Raw genomic sequence first — 23,743 nt, forward strand, 5'->3', positions numbered from 1 at the left:
ACAACAGCTATGTACAATGTGTGTCTCAGCTGAACGCATCCGTGAAGCTAAAATACGCAGACCTTGTTTTAATCGAGAATTACTTCACCATAATGAAAATGTTTGTTACATTATACTAATGCATTTTCATATCATTGTCATGCCACATAACAAACATATAGTAAACATGTACAGTAGTTTATTACATCATGGGGACCCTGATATGTTGGAAAATGTATTGGACATGGAAGCTTTACTTTGACAATTTCGGCCTCTGGGTCATGTAGCTTGCATGTTCAGTCCACAATCACTCTGATTAAAATATGTAACCTACAGTATGTTTACTTAACAAAAAGGCATGGCATCATGTCTGGTAGGATTTAGATGTTGAATTTCAGTGTTATTTAACCACATTCAAGGTCATTGCACACGGGCCCAGTCACTTAATTTTTTTAAATTCTCACGTTTCTTTATTATTGCTATTATTATTGTTTGACAGATGAATATCCACTACCAAATGGAGTACCAAGTTCATGCAGTAGGAACAATGAGCGTTGGTTGTCAGAACTTGTCACTTTTCAGTTTTGTTACAGAAAAATCTAAGAATAGCCATATGTTCATATATTCTTTGCCAGAATGTTATTTGGTGTTTAAGCTGTAATGGACATAACGTGGCTGAAGAAATTGATTCGGCAACATGAAACTTGATTGGCTTTCAAGATGCTGACCCATTGTAAATAGATCAGATCTTAGACAGACATAAGGTTATGTTGCATAATTTTATGGTAGTTTTGATACAAGTTCCTGTATAATATGGAATACCCACCCAGGCAGTAAACCTATATGATGTGTGCATTCTTTACCTGCCCTGAGGGATCTTTCTTTTTTCCAAAATCACCACGATCCATGACATCTCTTGAGGCTGCTGCTGAAAGAGGTTTAGACAGGTGTAGGCAGACAGACAGACAGACAGACAGACAGACAGACAGACAGACAGACAGACAGACAGACAGACAGACAGACAGATAGATAGATAGATAGATAATTTAGATAGATAAATAGATGACAAAATATCAATGACAAAATAGCATTAACATTTGATAATTCAATACTCAAATTTCTGTAGACTGCATGGCGTTGAACAGCTGATAACTCAATTTACACAGGTGTGAATACTACTCAAACCATCATAGACTTAATTTTGGCATCGGACCGGTCCAGAATCTCCAGAAGTGGTGTTATTGAATTTCTACTTTTCTGAATCATAAATATTGTGTTTTTCATCTGATTGCCTCAAGACCTTATGATTTCCTCCCCATTAGGTATGTGAACATATTGCTCATCAACATTTTCATTGAGTGGTTTATTCAACTTTGTTACACCCTTAGTGTTCCCGGTCCCATTAGGGAATGAATGGGAAAGACTGTTCATCAAGGAGATGGAAAACACACACACACACACACACACACACACTCACACTCACACTCACACTCACACACACACACACACACACACACACACACACACACACACACACACACACACACACACACACACACACACACACACACACACACACAGTGTGTTCCTCTGTGTCACAGGAAGCCACATCCTTCAACAGCAACAAAGGGGGAAGGGGGGTTGACTGCCTTGATGTAATGCGTTTTTTGTTTTCACGATTTTGTTTTCTTTAACTTTTATTCATGTGAAACATAGCATGTTTGTGTAAAACATATACAATATTAAAACAGATTTGGTTTGTTAATTTAACCCATTAATACCTGTTGTGGTACTCAAACTTTTTCTCACAGCGTGTCGCATTGCAACGCGTTGTGAGCTTGTAGATCTGCTATTTTCAAATAGCCAATGCATATACGTAGGTTTAAACTGGTTACAATAATTTTGCTTTTTTTCTGTTTTCAAAACATCTTAGGGAAAAAAAGTATTTTTTAAAATGACTTTAACTACATTTTAATTTGGGGGTACTTGACATGAAAAGGTTTGAGAACAGCTGGTCTAGAACAGCTCTGACAGCTGGGTAGCCAGTCTTTACAGATTGTTTGATATGGCACTGGACATCTACAAGAGCAAAGCTTGGTAAAAAATAATACATCATATATAGTAAGTCAGACAGACCCTGATGAAGACCTTCTAGGTCGAAACGCGTTGGTCATACTGGACATTAAAGAATGGATTACGAACCAACGTGAACACCATGCAATATGGAAGTACTGATCTTTCAATCGCCTGTTACAGTAGTGGTGAGTTTTACCACGAGTTCAGTGTTCTCTCTCTCTTTCTCCCTCTGTATCTCTGTGTTTACTTTGCCCCACGTCCCCCTCCCCCCTCTGTTGCTACGTTGCTACACATGCTTTTTCTTAGCCAAGCCCACACCTGTTGTGATATGATAATGAGGGGGAGGGTATCATTGTGTTGCGTCAATAATTCACTGTTTTTTGATTAGCACGTTTGACTCTCAAGGTTTCAGCCTCCAGGAAGAAACTCAAAATAGTCAGAGAAGACACCATTGCCCATAAAAACACCACCTAACACCGTCTAATGAAGTTCTCTATCAACCTCATATAGACACATGAAAAACAGAAAAAGTGCAAAACCATGGCACCACCTCTTTTTAAGTTTTGGCCTGATTCTATATTTGATTTTTTTTTTGCCTACATTTACCATTGCTTTTTTTGTTGTTCGACTTGGCTGCTTGGCATTTAAAACATTTTGAGTCTGCACTTGGGTTCAACTACTGTAGACAATTCAGCTTTTCACTCCACTACATTTCTAGGAAAGGACCCCATGGGACCCAAACTTACAAAAATACACTTTATCTGTAGTTCAAAAATAGTTAAAATAGCAGATCTACAAGCTTACAACGCGTCACAATGTGATGAGTTGTACATTTATTTTTATTTAGTAGGAAATTCTTTAAAACAACTTATTGGTTGACAAAACAGAGAAAAATATGTGGTAAATTCAGGTAATTTACATAGCAATACAACATTTGTAAATGGAACCATTGACTGTTCCTGAAAGAAATCTAAATCTTTTGAAATGAGAATTCAGAATCAGAGCTGTTTCTAAACATAATATTCTAATGTGTCATGGTTACCTGGACAGTCCTCATGTGACTTTTCAGAAAGTTGAAGTTGCTCCATTGTGTTCAGAATCTCCACTGAGGACAACACAGCTCCAGGCCCGTTTCACGAAACCTGGATTAGGGATAAACCGGGTTTAATCAGCTAACCTGGCTTAAATGATCCAGGAATCGGTTTCACGAAAGAAAATTGAAGCAATCCTGCTTTAGTTACCATGGCAATTTAGCTGTGAAGTTAGACAGCCAAGCTTTATTAATCCAGTGCCTTGTTCTTCAAGTTTTGTGAAATAGCTGTTAGTCCAATGACTCCAATCGTAAACCAATGAGTTTTTCCACACTTATTCAATTCTTATGCGAAAATCGAAGATCTACAAGCCCGAAAAAAATTTGTCTTATGGCGGCCGGGGGTCCACAGACCCCCGTGGTCCCCCAGACCCCCGGCTCCCCATGGACCCCCGTTGACCCCTGGCCCCCTGTGTATCCCCGGCCCCCCGTGGACCCCAGGACTCCCGTGGACCCCCGGCCCCCCATGGACCCCCGGCCCCCCGTGGACCCCCGGCCCCCCGTCGGGTGTCAACGGGGGTCCGGGAGTACACAGGGGGCCGGGTACTCCCGAACCCCCTTGCCAAAAGGCAAGCTTTTCACTTCGATTTTAGAAATTAGAAAATTATTCTAAGTGTTTATAATTATAATTCCAACATTCACTTAAACTCCTCATGTTTAAGCCTAACTGAATTATATATTTATGGACGTATATAAATTATTATATAAATATATTAATTGCATATTTTTGGACAACTGGTTTTGGGCTCCATGATTGGTCAAGTTCAAGGATTCGACTTTCATGGTCTTTTATAGGAATAGGTGAACGCACATTCAGCCTGGTTTAACGATCCTGGCTCGACAAAGACGCTCCTTCTCAGCCCGGCTTGGCGTTCGTGGAACTGAATAAACCAGGCTGAATCTGTCAAACCTGGATTTGCCTTTTAAACCAGGATAATTTAATTCCACTTTCGTGAAATAGACCCTGGTCATTCATCCCTGAGGAGAAATTCAAGCATGAGTCCACTAGATGGTGCACATGGATCACATTAAATAAGAAACATACACATGGGGAAGATAAAACAGCGTTTTAGATTTGTTTTATGGTATGAATAGTTGTAAATATGTAAATGTGGTTACATGGTTGAAGAAGGTTGTGTGACATGGTGTGTTAACAGTCCTGGGGAGGTGAGGGTGTTTTGTTCACTTAAAGCAGCACTTTGTAACTATGTTTGAATGGATAAAATGTAATGTTGTCCAATCTGTATGGTAGAGTATGTTAATACAATATAACTTATACAATTGGGGTGGTTGTATTGTGTCTCCCCGCTCTTTTATTGAGACATTTAGATCGTGTCAAAGGTCATGTCTCACCTAGACACAGGATCTGACACCAATTGTGACCTGATGGTCAAGATTAAATGTAACCCTTGGGCAAGCAGGCAGGCTCTATTAGCTCAATGGTAAAACAAAACAAAATCTGCATTTGCCCAGGAAACAGGGTTCAAATCCGGGTTAGAAGAGGAAAGTTACATAGTGCTGCTTTAATGAAGGGAATGTTTATGTGTCAAACAGCTATAACACTTCATGCATGACTCACCAATGGAAGGTTTAGTAACAACCAGTTGTTACCTGGTGGTTCTATCTGGACATCACTGAAAAGAAAGAAATGACTTTTACAATGCGAATTGTTGCTGTCGGGAGGAAACCGTTTTAAAAACATTTTAGAAGAATGAAAATAGCCGATCTACAAGCTCACAACGTGTCACATTGCAACGTGTTGTGAGCTTTTAGATCTGCTATTTTTACTACTTTTGTGCGACACTCTTGTATGATGAATTAAGGCATTAATTCATGGGGGGGGACATAACTGCCCAACTGCAACAATATACATAACTTTGATCCATAGTCAAGACACAATTAGAAACTATCTCAACAAGGTATTTATTGAATGTATACATCTGCAATTATCAGCCATGTCTAGGCATACATAGAGAGAGATCTGGTTATCCAGAACTGCCGATCCAACAACCGATATGCCCATATGGGCATATACTGATGCTCAGGGATCAGGGAACAGACAGACAGACAGACAGACAGACAGAGTTGGACAGACAGACAGACAGACAGACAGACAGACAGACATTGGATTCAACCGGTACAACGGGTTTCACATAACTGGGTGGGGCATGCATTCCCCACTCGTTCCTGAGTAAAAAGAGTAAAAATACTGTAGCATATCTAAAAGCAGATCAGCGATTTTCGATATTTGTCATACGATGGAGTATTATAGAGATAAAGTAGTTAAGAAAATGTCCTCCCTCTGTTGTTTTTATCACTGTCATTATATAACACATATTGTCAGTAGGCTATATGGATCTTAAAGCATCCTGTCCATATTTTAAAATACTTTATCTTCACGATTTGTGGAAACAAACTTAAAGGTAGGGTAAGTGATTTTCTTTGGTTAAAATAAGCTCTATATTCTGATAGGACTCATTGCTATGGAGTGTTTGTTCAGTAAGAGGAGTCTCCATATCCCTCTAGCTCTTTATTAAACAGAAAATGCATTTTCAGGTCAGGATACCAATTTTATCAAATCAGGATAGAGAACTCAGTCAGGATACAGATTAAACAAGTGAAATTGGAAGTGATGACAGGGGCGGATTAACCCGTCGTGGTGCCCGGTGCTTGGACCCGGTTCGGTGCCCCCCGGGAGCGTTTTGTCAACGGGGGGGGAGCAGGATAAGCCACCACTGAGTGATGACACAAAGAAATGAGCAGGCAAAATTGGAACACTATGAAACTGGAAACTGATAAATGGGTACTCTCTCCTGATTGGCTGAAATGGTGTCACCTACCTGAAAATGTATTTTCTGTTTATTAAAGAGAGGAGAGACAGGGAGACTCCTGTTACTGAACAAACACTCTATAGTAATGATTACTATCAAAATATAGTGCTGTAACCTTTTAACAAAAACCTTTTTGTTTCAACCAAAAAATATCACTTCCTCTACCTTTAAAACATTTATTACACTTTATTAAAGTAACAGCCACAGCTGCTTTCCTTCTAGCACAACATACTGACACACTGACAGTCCAGTACAGACATGTCATCAAACACAGCAAAGCAGAATTAACCAGTGTAAAGTATGTGATTTATGTCAGTTTATCCATCGATCACATCATCCTGTAGCTACTAATAAAAGCCACAACCTGTAAGTGCTGTTGTCACATGCATTTTTCAGGGGTGCCAACCGCTCCAACAACTGACCGCGTGTGTTTGTCCGTCTGACTGAGCACGGTGTCAACAGCTGCGGTTGATTGGAACCAGTTACACTAATTCAACACAAACCGGAGACAGTGCAACACCTGCGCCACTTTAAGACATGCACACACATCCACAGAGGCTGGCTCAGCACGTACACGCGTACACACACACACACACACACACACACACACACACACACACACACACACACACACACACACACACACACACACACACACACACACACACACACACTGAACTAAAATGACCGATCTACAATTTGAGTAAAAGTACTTTAAGTACTTAAAAGTAACGAAAGTCACTAAAAAGTAACGAGTGTTTAAAAAGTAATCAATTTTTTGCTACAGTTAACTCATACCCACAGTGCAACTCTGGAGGTTCATTTAAGCAGCCTCAGTTCTCTATTCATTCTACGTGCTTAGCTGTCAGTGCCGGTCGTACAGCTGTCAGTGTTAAAATTCCTCCACCTCCCAAGCCTCCTCCCTGTGGCTTCTGGTTGGTGGGATGGTTCCATAGATGGTTGTTATGGTGGTGGTATGCATTAAGGGTTAAATATGGCGTTGTTATGTTGTGTAATATCTGGTGTGTATGTACCTGTTGTTGTATAATTATTGTTGTGTTATACCTGTTATGCTCTGCTCAGGGGGTTGTGATTGAAGATCTGTGTCATGTCTGCACAGGAATCGTTTAACCCTTTGAGACCTGAGGCGATTCTTAAAAAAAATCTAAATCTAACAGTTTTTTTTAAAAAATATATAAAATATTTTTTCACGGTTTTTCAAAAATAGCAGATATACAAGCTCGTAGCGCGGCACTCGGTGCCGCGCTATGAGCTTGTATATCTGCTATTTTTGAATAGCCAAAGACATCTAAAGTGACACAGATGCGTTCCAGGTATCAATGTGTTAATATCACATGAGCAGAGTCACACCGCCAAACTTGATTGCAATATCATTGCATATGGGTAATGGTTAATATGGTAATGGTTAATAAATGGTAAATGGTTCATTAACTGTCTGGTTATTTCTGAGCTGAAGTGTCTAAATGAAGTACAAATATTTTAAAACTGTTAAAGTGGGTACAAATACTTCAAAGCTATTAAAGTGAGTAAAAAATACTTTACAGCTGTTAGAGTAGAAATACTTTAAGCTGTTAAAGTGAGGAAAAATACTTTACAGCTGTTAAAGTGAGTAAACATACTTGACAGCTGTTAAAGTGAGTAAAAAAATACTTTTATTAGAGTAGCCTTGAAATGAATGGATGGGGATTTGTTGTTCCTCTAGTTCATATATAGCTTGATGAAATGAACTCATCAAAGGCACCACTCACTTCAGACAGGGTGTGATTTTTATTATAACGGGTAGCGCTTCACATGCAGATAATAATCTACATGGTTCTGCTGAGACACACAACCCCACAACACTTTCTGTTCTACACATTCTGACACAGGGGTATACCACGACCATACAATCAACTTGGACTCAACACTGAAATCAAGGCAATGCTGCCCCACATAAAAAACACATTAAAAACAAGTTTAAACATTGACAACCATGCAGGCTCAGTGCAGACACTTGCTCAGTCGAGCCTCACAGAGCTCAAGCCCACTTCTGCCAACTCATCGCCTTATGAGTTGCATACCAATAAGTTGGGAATCATTCATGTCATCATTGTCAACATGGTAGCCTACATAAATGTCCATCATCTGAGTCAGCACTGGACGCCAAACCAAACTGATCAAGTGGTGCAGTATGACAAATAGGGCATAATGCGAGACTGAAGTGGAAGAATGCCACTGTTTTGATTTACTCTCATATAAATGAAATATATACTTTAAAAGAATACAACCGTTGTCTTATAGGTATTTCTACAGTCATATGTTTCCGTTGCCCTAATGTGTTCTGCAGTTTTCCCCTTTCCCCTATGTGTCTGGTCTGTCTGTCTCTCTCTGTGTGTGTGTGTGTGTGTGTGTGTGTGTGTGTGTGTGTGTGTGTGTGTGTGTGTGTGTGTGTGTGTGTGTGTGTGTGTGTGTGTGTGTGTGTGTGTGTGTGTGTGTGTGTGTGTGTGTGTGTGTGTGTGTGACGCTGCTGAGCTGATCCACCGTCAACCCTCCAGAGCGGATGAGTTCATCTGAGGGTGTTGTCAGTAACTTCCTCAGACTCAAATAAAACGGAGAAAAACATCTGATGTCAATCTGGTGTCAGCTTACAGTACATTGTTCTCTGCATGTAGGGCAAGGAGGTATTGAGTTATAGATATAGTTTGTGGATATGAACAACAACTTTAACATTAAGTGGTTGTAAAGTCTGTCATTTTGTGGGTGACATGGTGGGGTGTGAGCAGCCAGTTACAGGAGAGCTTTTGTTATGTTGTCTTTGTTTATGTATGCATGGATGTATTTGTTGTATTATTTTGTCTATTGTACTCTTTGTATATTTGTGATAAGGACCCCCTTGAAAACAATCATTTCAATAAAGGTAGCCTACTATATATAAAGTACTTAGAATGAATTTAAGGTGTTTTATTCCACATTGTAAATATATAAGACATTTGGAGGTTCCATGATGTTATTGTCATGCAATACAAGATGTCACCCATACACTTACATCTCTTCATTGAAAATAGCCTATCTACAAGCTCAGAAGATTTTTCTAGACAAAAGGTTTATTTTAGACATGAGGTGGGGGGATCCGAGTGTGGGGGGCTCCAGCAAACAAGAACAGACAACAATGATGAGAGTAATAAAAACCCTCTGACCTAAGTGTCATCTGATAACAAGGCGTTTGAAGGAAAACAGAACTTCAGTTCAGATCTGATCTCCAGCTGTTCAGGTCAACATAAATACCTTCACATAGTGACCATTTTGCTCTACATCATACATGGGCAAATGGCAGCCAGGGGGCCACATGCGGCCCCCACCTTCACTTAATGCGGCCCACAGGTTAATATCAGAATACTGATATATTATTGATTTCAGCTGTTATGATTCCAAACATGCAAACATGACCCGCTTTAATTACTTCAGTTATAGTTCTAAATTCTAAAATTGTCTTTTCTTTATGTCCAATGTATTTGTATTTAAGTTCCTAAGGTTAACATAAGAATAAGTAAATGGATTTGAAATTAAATACAAATTTTACTTTTCAGGATTCCAATTCAAAAATAGCACCAAAAAAAACAGAATTCCAATAGCAAAAATAGCAGATCTACAAGTTTGTAGATCTGCAAGTTTGCTTGGCTAGTGGCCACGCCCAGTGGCGGAAACAAATCAAAGCCGGGCCGGGAGGCACAGTGATCAGGCCCCCCCTGCGCACCCACCCACGCACGCGCACGCACGCGGCGGTTTCGGTCACTTTTTGGGGGGCTTTTTGTCACTTTATTTCGGTTTTATTTAAGTAAAGAATTTGAGTACTTTTTCCACCACTGCTGGTTAGACTCCCAGTCAGTGAAAAGGCCGTTTCAGACGGGGGACTACTGACGCGGGCGTCCTCGCTTGGATCAGCGGGGGATCGCGGCGCGATGTTGTCCACACGTAGCGTGGCGTGAAAGCTGACCACAGTCCAGCTCTTGTCGCCCCTGCGGGCGTGCGCATGAAACGAGCATGCACGAGGGCGAGGATTTCAAAGGACCGCGCCCGCTTGCCTCGATCTCGCTCCCTAACCGGCCTTTACAGTAATTCTTTGTCGGTTCACATTCCAAACACAGCAGCTATAGTTACCAGTAAGGAAGTTAATTAAATATAATAAACAACACGGTGTGTTGCCAGGAACTTGAAGGATGTTTCTATATCAGTGGTGCTCAATATGTATTTGGCCGTCGGCCCGTCGACCCCCATCTCAAAATATTTTGTTCCAGGGACCCCCAGAAATCAAAGATTCGAGTTAAAAATGTTCGCTTTAAAACAACATATATTCAGATATCAGATATGCACACATTTTCACGACTTTCACGATCGATCAAAATAGCCGAACTACAACCTCCGCTGTGAGTTTGTATTTCGGCTATTTTCACGACGTTTGCCTCTTTCTTACGTAATATTTGACAATTTGGCCAAATTGGTATCAAACAGGTCTTAAAGGAGAATTTTGGACTAAAGTTTTCTTACCTTTTCTATGACGTTATGATATCTTAGGATGAATGGTACAGTAGAACATTTTCATAACTCCACCCCTAAGCCGCCACAGCTTAAAAGGTGCGCGGATAGGCCTTAGGTTAGATCACATATTTTAATAGCATAAAAAAAAAAAAAAAAAAACAGAAGTCTCGCTAGACGAGATTGAAATCTCGAGATTTCAATCTCGTCTAGCGAGACTTCTGTTTTTTTTTTTTTTTTTTTTTTTGGTTGCATAGTGTTCTGTCACTATGAACGTCAGATCTCACCAAAAAAAAGAAAAAAAAAAGGTTATTAAAATATGTGATCTAACATAAGGCCTATCCGCGCACCTTTTAAGCTGTGGTGGCTTAGGGGTGGAGTTATGAAAATGTTCTACTGTACCATTCATCCTAAGATATCATAACGTCATAGAAAAGGTAAGAAAACTTTAGTCCAAAATTCTCCTTTAACAGTCATTACATTGTAACTTTAGAAATGTGCAGATACCCACTGCAGCAATAGCAAAAAATACAAGACAAAAGGACAAGTAACAATAGTAACTAGAAGGTAAAGAAAAATAGCACGTACTGGTATTATATAGATAATATGAATATGGATGCACATAGTATGTGTGCGCACTCTGTGTGCATTAATATATGAGTATGTACATGTATGTGTGCATATGGTTGTGTATGCAGTCTTGATATTCAAAGTGTCATGTGCCAGTTTGTGTGGTATGTGTTTAAACATTGAGGTAATCTCTAATCATTCAACTATGGCCGCACCCTGTGCTGTGCATGATTTGAATGTGTGTGTGTGTGTGTGTGTGTGTGTGTGTGTGTGTGTGTGTGTGTGTGTGTGTGTGTGTGTGTGTGTGTGTGTGTGTGTGTGTGTGTGTGTGTGTGTGTGTGTGTGTGTGTGTGTGTGTGTGTGTGTGTGTGTGTGTGTGTGTGTGTGTGTGTGTGTGAGTGTGTGTGTGTGTGTGTGTGTGTGTGTATCTTGTATCTTCGCCGAAACATTGACGATCTGCAAACTCACGAGTCACAATGCAACATGATGAGCTGTCAATCCTGGTTCCTGTCAGTCTACAGGAATCCTCTGTCAGTTCACATTCCAAACACAGCAGCTAGTTTCCAGTAAGGACGTTCATTAAATATAGTAAACATGTTGTGTTGCCAGGAACTATTAACCCTATAGTTCTCAAACATGTTCGTGCCAATCTCAAACATGTTCATGCCAAGGACCCCCATAATTATATGTATATGGACGTGGTCCCCCCATCTGAAAATGTTTTGTGCCAGGGACCACCAGAAGAGAAGATTTGTGTTAAAAAATATCTATCAAAATTTCAAAAATGTTCAATAATAGCAGATATACAAGCTCACAGCGTGGCACGAAGTGACGCGCTGTGAGCTTGTATATCTGCTATTTTGTAATAGCCAACGACGTAGCCAGTTCTGGCACTGTGCTTTGATTTTCCAATTTTCAAAGTAAATATCGATACGTTCTTAACCATTTAAACCCTCTATATACTTGGTTGACCGGAGTCCCCCAGGGTAGTTTTTATCATCGCTGAAACATTGACGATGTATTTCACATGCTGTTTTGCTACAGCTGTTGTCCTGTACCTCCATCAAATCAAATTAAATGAAATAAAACAAACTGGTGTTATATAGCTGGTGGAAAAGAGACGTAAACTGGCTCTGATAATAAAACATGGTGAAGGTATGAGGAAGAGTATCAAACTGATGGTGTAGGTTGAATGACAAGGAAACTAATTTGCAAAATATAAAATGTGATTCCCCCTCTGTCTCTATCTATCAACTGAACATCATGTTGAATAGCCAGTCTGTCAAGAGAGAGAACTAGATCTGTTTAAACCAGGGGTTTTCAATAGGGCTGTAGTACTCGAGACCGGTCTCGGTCTCGAGACCGGTCTCGAGACCGCTTTTTGATTTACTCGGTCTTGTCTCGGTCTCACCCATAGTTTGACTCGGTCTTGACTCGGTCTCGCCCATAATTTGACTCGGTCTTGACTCGGACTCGGACTAAGGGACTCGGGACTCTACCCCCACCGAGTCCACTCGAGTCCAAGACCAAGTCACTACAATGCAATGAAATAATTTTATTATACCCATATTATGAGGAGCCCATTCACATTAACATTATAAGAGAGCTGTCTGGCGCTTATGGACAGCTTTCTTGGAGCACATCATCTTGCAGCAGTTGACAGCGCAGCAGCAGCAGAACACCAGCAGTCCTGTCCCTCTAGTTTATATTCTTTTAAAATTATATCCACGAACAGGTGTTTATTTATTTATTGTGTGTTCACTGTGTAGCCTGTGGTTGTTTTAATCATCAGTCTCTAATCATCTAAAGATGAATAGAGACTGCTTTCAGTAAGGTTTCCTTGCGCACATTATACTGTGTCACTCACTGCAGTAAATATATCAGTCCAAGCAGCAAAACTAAAAACATTAATTAACATTAGATCCTGACCGATGCTGTCGTCGGCTTGTCTGGAGATATACCTACATGTAATGTACAAATCACTTAAATTATCTATTCTCTTGTAAGTTGTACCACATTGTGCGTAATTGCGCACAGGGAGACTGACCTCTTTCTGCTTTTCATATTAAGATCAATTCTATTTCTATAATTCTATCAATCCTATTATTTATTTCATACAATAAAACAATAAGTAGGCCTACATCCAGAAACATTTTCACCATGAATATAAAAGCATCAACCTGTATGCATGAGGCAAATACTCTGTAAAAGTAATTGAGCTGTGTTCAAACTGTTACTTGAGTAAAAGTATTGGCTTCAAAATATACTTAAAGTACCAAAAGTGAAAGTACTAAAATATTTGAAAATAGCCGATCTACAAGCTCACAATTGTGAGCTTGTAGATCTGCTATTTTCAAATAGTCTACTCTATGGTATAAAATATGGCTAAAGTGGTTAATATATTTTTATTATGTAATAATTTATATCTGCTGCAAACTACGTTTTCAAATAATTGTAGTCGAGTAAAAGTACAATATTTGCCTCTGATATGAGTAGAAGTAAAAGTATTGAAAATTGGAAATAATCCAGTAGTAAAAAAAAATACCTCAACATTGTACTTAAGTTGTACAGTACTTGAGTAAATGTACTTAATTACTTTATTATTATACTGCTGAGGAAGTGGACGGTGACTCACCACCAGCAGCGAAATGTCCTCGTCTCCTGTCCCGCTACAAAGCGCACAAGAAACGTATCTCAACAACCCAGGATGCAAGTATTGCATCACAAGTCACCAAGTACTTTGATGCAATTGAAAACAATGATGCTGATGCACTTGTCTTCTGGGTTGAAAACCAAGACAGATTCCCACAACTTGGCATTTTAGCGATGAAGGTTCTGTCAGTCCCTGCCTCCTCAGCACCGGTGGAGAGGATTTTTAGTGCAGGAGGACTTATTATGAGACCCCATCGTGCTAGTTTAGGTCACACCATGCTGCATTCTCTTGTGTTTTTGAAATGCAACCACACTTTGATTTAATTTTATGGCTACACATTCCAGTCAGGCAGTCGTGTTAAAGGTGATTTGTTTTTGTTTCTTTTTTGTGGTTAAAATGAGCTTGTACAGCACAGTTGTGTTTAGCAAAAAGCATTGTGTTCTGGCTATGTTACTTACTTGTTATTTCAAATAAATATTTGAATGAATCAAACATTTTGTAATATTTTTACATAAAAGTGCCATGTACATTTATTTACACATAGTGACAATACACATTTTCACACATTATGCATACTTATTGAATAGAGCTCATTGTAGTAGGCCAGGCATACCTAATTTTGAGCTTTTCCAAAGTCAGAAACATATAATTGCAGTGTTTCAGATCAAGATTGTTTTCTGTACCTATAAAAAAAAAAAAAAAAAAAAAAAAATCTGGTCTCGGTCTTGACTCGGTCTCGCCCCCCGTCGGTCTCGGTCTTGACTTGGTCTCGCCCCCCGTCGGTCTCGGTCTTGACTCGGACTCGACCCCCTCCCTGGCCTCCCGGACTCGGTCTTGACTCGGACTCGCCCCCCCTCGGACTTGGTACTGACTTGGACTCGCTTTAGGTGGTCTCGACTACAGCCCTAGTTTTCAACCAGTGGTCCGGGGACCACGGGTGGTCCTTGAGGGGGTTCCAGGGGGTCCCCAGCCAAATTAATAGTTAGCAACCAAATTGACCCTTATATGTCTGTACACATTTTTTTGTACACTCTCATCAGAGTTAAGGGAACACTAGTGATGATGATACAGTGTAGGACCCCCAAGAAATTTCAATGGTTGAGTCCCTGGCATATCTTTTCAAATGGGGGTCCCTGGGCTAATATTTGACAATTTGGGGGTCCTTGATGCGAAAAAGGTTGAAAACCACTGGTGTAAACCATGATTGACAGTAGAATGTGGAGGAGGTTGCGTGACAAGGAAACAAATACATTTGCCAAAAGTTGCATCTTGTTCCATCTGTGAATATCCATCATTCCATCAAGTTGAATATCTAGTTTGATATATATATATATATATATATATATATATATATATATATATATATATATATATATATATATATATATATATATATATATATATATATATATATATATATATATATATATATATATATATATATATATATATATATATATATATATATATACATATATATATATATATATATATATATATATATATATATATATATATATATATGTATAGACACACACACACACACACACACACACACACACACACCGAGAAGGCATCCACTTCACTGGAGCAGTAAATATTTACACTAAACAGCACAACAATCAGACAGTGTGACTGTTACTGTAGCAACCATCACATTCCAGACTCCATGACTTGTCATTGCCTGTTGAATCCAGTCAGACCCTCTTTATAGCTAGAGGCTATAGTCAACTATGTTGCTTTGATTTCATGAATGAAATAGAATACACACTACATTTCCTCAAACCTGATTTAAGCAGACAAATACAAAGTCAGGGTTGAACATTCTCTGATAATAGAGACAATGATTGATAATGTGATTTTACACCATTACTTAATACAGAAGCAAGATGCCCTATTCTAAACTTACTAGAACACACTGGCACTGAACGCCAGCAATGGTTGAGTGTCGAAATCTGTCAAATATTTGACAGGTTTCCACAGGCTAACCACCACTACTGTTGATGTCAAGCTTGCTGTGTGTTCCAAAGCCTAGAGGGTATGTATTAGAAGACATAACATGATTACTTTGCATTATACAGCGGCTCCCCCCAATCCCCCTTTTATTATTTTTACGGGGCCAGGCTCTGCAGAGCAAGGCTCCGTTTTGATATTGGCATTATTTTTCTTCTCCTTCTTCTTCTTCTTCTTCTGCCACTTTTCGCAGTTCTGGCTGAACCGTGCTGTCGCTTTTTACAAAACTCTGCCACATGGTAGATGGTCATGAAAAACTATCAAGAAATAATTCTCACAATCTTTCGTCAAAAGGTGGCGCTATAGCACTCAATTGAAAATGCCAACTTTGAACAGGTATGTTTCTCCTGGGTTTAAATGTTTTTCAAACTGCTCAAAATGAAGTAAAATCTAAGGGCGGAGCTTACTGGTGATAGATGTGTTCCTCATGAGTCAAGGCACATGTGTAAGCAAGTTTCACGGCTGTCGGCCAAACGAGGCATGACTTTTGCCTGTTTAAAGTTTGCATTAAAAAAAAAATGATATAGCGCCCACCCTTTGACCAATTGGAGTAAGATTGGTTTCAGGGATACTTGGAATGACCCTCTACATTATTGCAAAGTTTCAAACAAATCTGAGTCTGCATGTATGTGTTAGGGGCAGATGAATAATTGTCATAAAACTGCAATATTCATTGGCTCATAAAAGCTTCATTTTTTCACTTATGGAAAATCCGCTTCCCCAGTTTGTCGGCATAGGTCATGTGTAAAATGTTTCGTGCAGATTGCTCAAAGATCCCTGTTTTTCATATAATTCAAAATGGTGGGAAATCTAAAGGTCAGAGGTCAAAAGTCAGAGAGTGAAAGTTGTTAGGCATGAGGAGACGCATGTGTGTATCGAAGTTTCATGGCTGTGGGTCAAACAGGGCATGAGTTGTACGGTGTACCTGTTCAAAGTTGGCATTTTCAATTGAGTGCTACAGCGCCACCCTTTGGCCGATGGTTGTGAGTTTCGGGCCTTGGCCGTTTGCAGAGTTTCGTAAAAAGTGACCACACGGTTAGGCCAGAACTGCAAAAACGGCGGAAGAAACAGGGCAGTTTCAAAGAGGCTTCGAGCCTGATAGGCCTCGAAACCTCAAATAGTACCTATGTGTACCCCTAGGGGTAGTCATACCCCTATTTAAAAAACACTGCTCCACAGTAAGAGCCTACAGTTGTCATATAATTGTAAATGAATGCAAGATTTTCTGTCATGTTTCTCAGCTTATAGCAAATGGAATGATGATTGTGTTACATTTATATAACTGTTTTGTTTAAACCAGTGTTTTTTTTCTTAAAGGAGTAGTTCACCCAAAACATTATTTATTTTCTATCAATTGCACACCCCATGAAGCCTTGAATCCATGGATTTATTTGTGTGTTTGTCGCATTCCTAAGCCAATAATTTGATTCCTGTCTCCTACCGGCTAATGTATCCGGTAGGAGACACAAAGTAGACTCTTTGTATCTCCTACCGGAAATACACCCGGGCATTGGCTTAGGAATGCGACAAAAAACAAAATAAATCCATGTATTCAAGGCTTCATGGGGTGTGCAATTGATAGAAAATAAATATAAATTGATAGAAAAAACTCCTCCTTTAAAGCCCCCCTTCTTACATCTGACTGAATTAAGCTGAGACCCCCCACATGTTGTGTGTGCGCAGTGTGGGAACACTGTTTAAAAGTATTTTGTTCCAGCTTAGCAAATGAAAAAGCATGTTTCTTTGTAAATAAATCATTTACAGATGGATGAAACAATCTGCTGTCAGTATCATTGTTTTATTGGTTATTCAGGTCAAATGCATATATATGTAATGTATTTCGGTTACAGTGTCTGATCAAATTAATAAGAAAAATCTAAATATTGAACCTAGTGTTGTTTTAAAGTGAAATCCTCCTTTAACATTCTGACATCAATCCTGACCTTCACATTTCTGCACACATTTCTGTGTGTGTGTGTGTGTGTGTGTGTGTGTGTGTGTGCGTGTGTGTGTGTGTGTGTGTGTGTGTGTGTGTGTGTGTGTGTGTGTGTGTGTGTGTGTGTGTGTGTGTGTGTGTGTGTGTGTGTGTGTGTGTGTGTGTGTGTGTGTGTGTGTGTGTGTGTGTGTGTGTGTGTGTGTGTGTGTGTGTGTGTGTGTGTGTGTGTGTGTTTGTGTGTGTGTGTTGCAAGGTGGCCACAACAGACATAGCCGGTTCTGGCACTGTGCTTTGATTTTCCAATTTTCAAAGTAAATATCGATACGTTCTTAACCATTTAAACCCTCTATATACTTGGTTGACCGGAGTCCCCCAGGGTAGTTTTTATCATCGCTGAAACATTGACGATGTATTTCACATGCTGTTTTGCTACAGCTGTTGTCCTGTACCTCCATCAAATCAAATTAAATGAAATAAAACAAACTGGTGTTATATAGCTGGTGGAAAAGAGACGTAAACTGGCTCTGATAATAAAACATGGTGAAGGTATGAGGAAGAGTATCAAACTGATGGTGTAGGTTGAATGACAAGGAAACTAATTTGCAAAATATAAAATGTGATTCCCCCTCTGTCTCTATCTATCAACTGAACATCATGTTGAATAGCCAGTCTGTCAAGAGAGAGAACTAGATCTGTTTAAACCAGGGGTTTTCAACCAGTGGTCCGGGGACCACGGGTGGTCCTTGAGGGGGTTCCAGGGGGTCCCCAGCCAAATTAATAGTTAGCAACCAAATTGACCCTTATATGTCTGTACACATTTTTTTGTACACTCTCATCAGAGTTAAGGGAACACTAGTGATGATGATACAGTGTAGGACCCCCAAGAAATTTCAATGGTTGAGTCCCTGGCATATCTTTTCAAATGGGGGTCCCTGGGCTAATATTTGACAATTTGGGGGTCCTTGATGCGAAAAAGGTTGAAAACCACTGGTGTAAACCATGATTGACAGTAGAATGTGGAGGAGGTTGCGTGACAAGGAAACAAATACATTTGCCAAAAGTTGCATCTTGTTCCATCTGTGAATATCCATCATTCCATCAAGTTGAATATCTAGTTTGATATATATATATATATATATATATATATATATATATATATATATATATATATATATATATATATATATATATATATATATATATATATATATATATATATATATATATATATATATATGTATAGACACACACACACACACACACACACACACACACACACACACACACACACACACACACACACACACACACACACACACACACACCGAGAAGGCATCCACTTCACTGGAGCAGTAAATATTTACACTAAACAGCACAACAATCAGACAGTGTGACTGTTACTGTAGCAACCATCACATTCCAGACTCCATGACTTGTCATTGCCTGTTGAATCCAGTCAGACCCTCTTTATAGCTAGAGGCTATAGTCAACTATGTTGCTTTGATTTCATGAATGAAATAGAATACACACTACATTTCCTCAAACCTGATTTAAGCAGACAAATACAAAGTCAGGGTTGAACATTCTCTGATAATAGAGACAATGATTGATAATGTGATTTTACACCATTACTTAATACAGAAGCAAGATGCCCTATTCTAAACTTACTAGAACACACTGGCACTGAACGCCAGCAATGGTTGAGTGTCGAAATCTGTCAAATATTTGACAGGTTTCCACAGGCTAACCACCACTACTGTTGATGTCAAGCTTGCTGTGTGTTCCAAAGCCTAGAGGGTATGTATTAGAAGACATAACATGATTACTTTGCATTATACAGCGGCTCCCCCCAATCCCCCTTTTATTATTTTTACGGGGCCAGGCTCTGCAGAGCAAGGCTCCGTTTTGATATTGGCATTATTTTTCTTCTCCTTCTTCTTCTTCTTCTTCTGCCACTTTTCGCAGTTCTGGCTGAACCGTGCTGTCGCTTTTTACGAAACTCTGCCACATGGTAGATGGTCATGAAAAACTATCAAGAAATAATTCTCACAATCTTTCGTCAAAAGGTGGCGCTATAGCACTCAATTGAAAATGCCAACTTTGAACAGGTATGTTTCTCCTGGGTTTAAATGTTTTTCAAACTGCTCAAAATGAAGTAAAATCTAAGGGCGGAGAGATGTGTTCCTCATGAGTCAAGGCACATGTGTAAGCAAGTTTCACGGCTGTCGGCCAAACGAGGCATGACTTTTGCCTGTTTAAAGTTTGCATTAAAAAAAAAATGATATAGCGCCCACCCTTTGACCAATTGGAGTAAGATTGGTTTCAGGGATACTTGGAATGACCCTCTACATTATTGCAAAGTTTCAAACAAATCTGAGTCTGCATGTATGTGTTAGGGGCAGATGAATAATTGTCATAAAACTGCAATATTCATTGGCTCATAAAAGCTTCATTTTTTCACTTATGGAAAATCCGCTTCCCCAGTTTGTCGGCATAGGTCATGTGTAAAATGTTTCGTGCAGATTGCTCAAAGATCCCTGTTTTTCATATAATTCAAAATGGTGGGAAATCTAAAGGTCAGAGGTCAAAAGTCAGAGAGTGAAAGTTGTTAGGCATGAGGAGACGCATGTGTGTATCGAAGTTTCATGGCTGTGGGTCAAACAGGGCATGAGTTGTACGGTGTACCTGTTCAAAGTTGGCATTTTCAATTGAGTGCTACAGCGCCACCCTTTGGCCGATGGTTGTGAGTTTCGGGCCTTGGCCGTTTGCAGAGTTTCGTAAAAAGTGACCACACGGTTAGGCCAGAACTGCAAAAACGGCGGAAGAAACAGGGCAGTTTCAAAGAGGCTTCGAGCCTGATAGGCCTCGAAACCTCAAATAGTACCTATGTGTACCCCTAGGGGTAGTCATACCCCTATTTAAAAAACACTGCTCCACAGTAAGAGCCTACAGTTGTCATATAATTGTAAATGAATGCAAGATTTTCTGTCATGTTTCTCAGCTTATAGCAAATGGAATGATGATTGTGTTACATTTATATAACTGTTTTGTTTAAACCAGTGTTTTTTTTCTTAAAGGAGTAGTTCACCCAAAACATTATTTATTTTCTATCAATTGCACACCCCATGAAGCCTTGAATCCATGGATTTATTTGTGTGTTTGTCGCATTCCTAAGCCAATAATTTGATTCCTGTCTCCTACCGGCTAATGTATCCGGTAGGAGACACAAAGTAGACTCTTTGTATCTCCTACCGGAAATACACCCGGGCATTGGCTTAGGAATGCGACAAAAAACAAAATAAATCCATGTATTCAAGGCTTCATGGGGTGTGCAATTGATAGAAAATAAATATAAATTGATAGAAAAAACTCCTCCTTTAAAGCCCCCCTTCTTACATCTGACTGAATTAAGCTGAGACCCCCCACATGTTGTGTGTGCGCAGTGTGGGAACACTGTTTAAAAGTATTTTGTTCCAGCTTAGCAAATGAAAAAGCATGTTTCTTTGTAAATAAATCATTTACAGATGGATGAAACAATCTGCTGTCAGTATCATTGTTTTATTGGTTATTCAGGTCAAATGCATATATATGTAATGTATTTCGGTTACAGTGTCTGATCAAATTAATAAGAAAAATCTAAATATTGAACCTAGTGTTGTTTTAAAGTGAAATCCTCCTTTAACATTCTGACATCAATCCTGACCTTCACATTTCTGCACACATTTCTGTGTGTGTGTGTGTGTGTGTGTGTGTGTGTGTGCGTGTGTGTGTGTGTGTGTGTGTGTGTGTGTGTGTGTGTGTGTGTGTGTGTGTGTGTGTGTGTGTGTGTGTGTGTGTGTGTGTGTGTGTGTGTGTGTGTGTGTGTGTGTGTGTGTGTGTGTGTGTGTGTGTGTGTGTGTGTGTGTGTGTGTGTGTGTGTGTGTGTGTTTGTGTGTGTGTGTTGCAAGGTGGCCACAACAGACATAGCCGGTTCTGGCACTGTGCTTTGATTTTCCAATTTTCAAAGTAAATATCGATACGTTCTTAACCATTTAAACCCTCTATATACTTGGTTGACCGGAGTCCCCCAGGGTAGTTTTTATCATCGCTGAAACATTGACGATGTATTTCACATGCTGTTTTGCTACAGCTGTTGTCCTGTACCTCCATCAAATCAAATTAAATGAAATAAAACAAACTGGTGTTATATAGCTGGTGGAAAAGAGACGTAAACTGGCTCTGATAATAAAACATGGTGAAGGTATGAGGAAGAGTATCAAACTGATGGTGTAGGTTGAATGACAAGGAAACTAATTTGCAAAATATAAAATGTGATTCCCCCTCTGTCTCTATCTATCAACTGAACATCATGTTGAATAGCCAGTCTGTCAAGAGAGAGAACTAGATCTGTTTAAACCAGGGGTTTTCAACCAGTGGTCCGGGGACCACGGGTGGTCCTTGAGGGGGTTCCAGGGGGTCCCCAGCCAAATTAATAGTTAGCAACCAAATTGACCCTTATATGTCTGTACACATTTTTTTGTACACTCTCATCAGAGTTAAGGGAACACTAGTGATGATGATACAGTGTAGGACCCCCAAGAAATTTCAATGGTTGAGTCCCTGGCATATCTTTTCAAATGGGGGTCCCTGGGCTAATATTTGACAATTTGGGGGTCCTTGATGCGAAAAAGGTTGAAAACCACTGGTGTAAACCATGATTGACAGTAGAATGTGGAGGAGGTTGCGTGACAAGGAAACAAATACATTTGCCAAAAGTTGCATCTTGTTCCATCTGTGAATATCCATCATTCCATCAAGTTGAATATCTAGTTTGATATATATATATATATATATATATATATATATATATATATATATATATATATATATATATATATATATATATATATATATATATATATATATATATATATATATATATATGTATAGACATGCACACACACACACACACACACACACACACACACACACGACACACACACACACACACACACACACACACACACACGAGAAGGCATCCACTTCACTGGAGCAGTAAATATTTACACTAAACAGCACAACAATCAGACAGTGTGACTGTTACTGTAGCAACCATCACATTCCAGACTCCATGACTTGTCATTGCCTGTTGAATCCAGTCAGACCCTCTTTATAGCTAGAGGCTATAGTCAACTATGTTGCTTTGATTTCATGAATGAAATAGAATACACACTACATTTCCTCAAACCTGATTTAAGCAGACAAATACAAAGTCAGGGTTGAACATTCTCTGATAATAGAGACAATGATTGATAATGTGATTTTACACCATTACTTAATACAGAAGCAAGATGCCCTATTCTAAACTTACTAGAACACACTGGCACTGAACGCCAGCAATGGTTGAGTGTCGAAATCTGTCAAATATTTGACAGGTTTCCACAGGCTAACCACCACTACTGTTGATGTCAAGCTTGCTGTGTGTTCCAAAGCCTAGAGGGTATGTATTAGAAGACATAACATGATTACTTTGCATTATACAGCGGCTCCCCCCAATCCCCCTTTTATTATTTTTACGGGGCCAGGCTCTGCAGAGCAAGGCTCCGTTTTGATATTGGCATTATTTTTCTTCTCCTTCTTCTTCTTCTTCTTCTGCCACTTTTCGCAGTTCTGGCTGAACCGTGCTGTCGCTTTTTACGAAACTCTGCCACATGGTAGATGGTCATGAAAAACTATCAAGAAATAATTCTCACAATCTTTCGTCAAAAGGTGGCGCTATAGCACTCAATTGAAAATGCCAACTTTGAACAGGTATGTTTCTCCTGGGTTTAAATGTTTTTCAAACTGCTCAAAATGAAGTAAAATCTAAGGGCGGAGCTTACTGGTGATAGATGTGTTCCTCATGAGTCAAGGCACATGTGTAAGCAAGTTTCACGGCTGTCGGCCAAACGAGGCATGACTTTTGCCTGTTTAAAGTTTGCATTAAAAAAAAAATGATATAGCGCCCACCCTTTGACCAATTGGAGTAAGATTGGTTTCAGGGATACTTGGAATGACCCTCTACATTATTGCAAAGTTTCAAA

At 39.5% G+C, this 23,743-nt stretch overlaps 2 long non-coding RNA genes across 2 annotated transcripts in view; one reads left to right on the top strand and one right to left on the bottom strand.

Moving 5' to 3' along the window:
- Window positions 1–504: 504 nt before the first annotated feature.
- Window positions 505–4,780, bottom strand: LOC308096227. The gene is made up of 3 exons (XR_013934127.1): window positions 4,725–4,780; window positions 3,098–3,197; window positions 505–907 (listed from the first exon to the last, which is right to left on the bottom strand). It is a non-coding gene; the product is annotated as an uncharacterized lncRNA (long non-coding RNA).
- A 2,434-nt stretch (window positions 4,781–7,214) lies between these two features.
- Window positions 7,215–23,743, top strand: part of LOC308096228 — a 183,580-nt gene continuing 167,051 nt past the window's right edge. Inside the window, exon 1 of the long non-coding RNA XR_013934128.1 lies at window positions 7,215–7,303. This is a non-coding gene — a long non-coding RNA (uncharacterized lncRNA). The remainder of the gene's footprint in view (window positions 7,304–23,743) is intronic.

This window comes from Gymnoscopelus braueri, assembly GCF_963280865.1.
Source record: "Gymnoscopelus braueri genome assembly, chromosome: 12".
Lineage (NCBI taxonomy): Eukaryota > Metazoa > Chordata > Actinopteri > Myctophiformes > Myctophidae > Gymnoscopelus > Gymnoscopelus braueri.